Source organism: Sinocyclocheilus rhinocerous, unplaced genomic scaffold (assembly GCF_001515625.1).
Source record: "Sinocyclocheilus rhinocerous isolate Xijiao unplaced genomic scaffold, SAMN03320098_v1.1 scaffold1056, whole genome shotgun sequence".
Lineage (NCBI taxonomy): Eukaryota > Metazoa > Chordata > Actinopteri > Cypriniformes > Cyprinidae > Sinocyclocheilus > Sinocyclocheilus rhinocerous.
In genome coordinates this window covers 6,664-8,705 of record NW_015659698.1, presented here as the reverse complement: position 1 = coordinate 8,705, position 2,042 = coordinate 6,664, and the positions used below count along the sequence as shown (strand labels likewise).

The 2,042-nt window shown below is 35.4% G+C and overlaps 1 pseudogene; it reads right to left on the bottom strand.

Annotated features, from left to right (window-relative positions):
- The window catches only part of LOC107724012 (codanin-1-like), a 17,736-nt pseudogene that overhangs the window by 10,699 nt on the left and 4,995 nt on the right, over positions 1-2,042 (bottom strand).

The window sequence follows — 2,042 nt, the reverse complement described above, 5'->3', positions numbered from 1 at the left end:
AAGAAATCACTCACTGCTCTTGACTGAAGAACTTTAATACAGTTGCTTTAATAAGAATCAATGTATAATTTATACAGTGAAGTGTATATACTGTTTTATTTTTATTTATTTTTTTATTCAGTTTCTTGAATGCTACTGCTAAATACACCGGTACCTGAAAAATATGGCACTGTATGTTCTAGTTGTATATTATGTGTATTCGTAATATGTATTTTTGTTCTTATTTTTAATAACAAAGATAAAATAATGACAAAGATTTTTATCTTTGCCCACTTTGGCCTAAATGTCTGCCATTCTTTTTTATTTAGATATTTTGTTATCTTGTAAAGCTTTGTTTTTAAAAAAGGGAAATTAGTTTGTCTGTGCTGCTCAGACAACTTGCAAAATAGTAAAACCAACATGACAAAGAATCGTGATTCCCTACGTGTATGTGATAAACTCACTTGTAGATTTGAAGCAGAAGGCACAGAGCAGTCCTGTAACAAGGAAGAAATGGGCCGATGTAATCCAGCATGGACAGGAACTCCACCATCCAGGGCACTGTCAGAATGGTGCGTCTCCGATGCACTGAACTCCTCAATACCGCACACACATCCAGCACTGGAGAACTCTGACAATACACATATATAAAACAAATTAGGTTGTGAAAAATGCATATCTTCTAGGCAAAATAAAATCTTGCCTTTATACAATGTGTACCTTGATCCGCAGAGTGATCGCAGCATCCTGTATGTCTCTTTATGGCAGATCAGTGGTCTGGTAAGGCAGGAAAGAGATGAAGCCCAAAAACTTGGCCAGAAGTCGAGCCGTGAGAAGCACAAAGGAGAAACGCTGCTTCTCATCCTAAAACATGAGAGCTTGTGCCAGACGATCTCTGAGCGATGAGGAGAAAGTCCCGACTCTCTCATTCTCAGACAGAAGTCGAAGTGTGCATTTGTCCAGGTGTGACACCAACCTGACAAACAGATAAGACAGAAAGTCAGGCACTATAAGACGGATCTGAGGCAGTGAGCAGTAATTAAACAATCAGACTTACTCAAACTGATTCTCCAACACCCTCACAGAAAAATACACACAGTTGTGGACATTTCCCAGGTAAACTTTCTCCAGCACATCTACAAGACCATAAATGAACAGCACACAGATCAAATTCGTCATCATAGACCTTACTCAGTGTAGAATAACAGTGTAACTGATCATAAATGTTATAAAATGTAGCTTCCAGAACAGAATAATGTATGAGCAATGCATTTTTAAAGCTGTACTCTCCTGCTGATAGCAGGATTATGAAGCGACTCATCTTTATGACATTTCGTCAGCAAGATGAAATCAGCAAGATGAAAGTCAAAAAGTTTAACAGATTAAATAAACTTAAAATTACTGACATAGTGTGCGATCAAACTCGCCTGGGCTGTATTCACAGACACTGATACCTTCCTCCGCAGATTCAGAGACAGACACGCCACGAGATGTCAGGAGCTGCAGCACGAAGAACAGCTCCAGGAAGACACACGGAACCAGGTTCTCTAGAAGCAAAACACATTAAAATTTAAAATAGACTTCATGTTATTCTTATCCTTATGTAAATTATATAATACAGTTCAAAAGTTTAGGGTTGGTAAAAAAAAATTCATGTTTTTCAAACAAGTCTCTTCTGCTCACCAAGGCTGCATTTATTTAAATTACAAATATAGGGGAAAAAACAGTAATATTATGAAATATTACAATTTAAAAATGTTTTTTTTAATTATATATATATATATATATATAAAGTTAAAAAGAACATTGTAAATGTCTTTACTGTCACATTTAATGTATCCCTTCTGAATAAAAACATTCACTTCTATAAAAAAATATCGCTGAACCCAAAATTTTGACCGGTAGATGTATATTCCTTTCAGTCAATTTCAAGCATTACCATTCTGTCCGATTAAGTAATTAGACTGAATTGTTTATTGTTAATGGGCAAGTTGCAAATTACCACATTGTTGTTTCCATAACTGATTTTCAAAAAAAAAAAAAACAAAGTTTGATCAACAGTA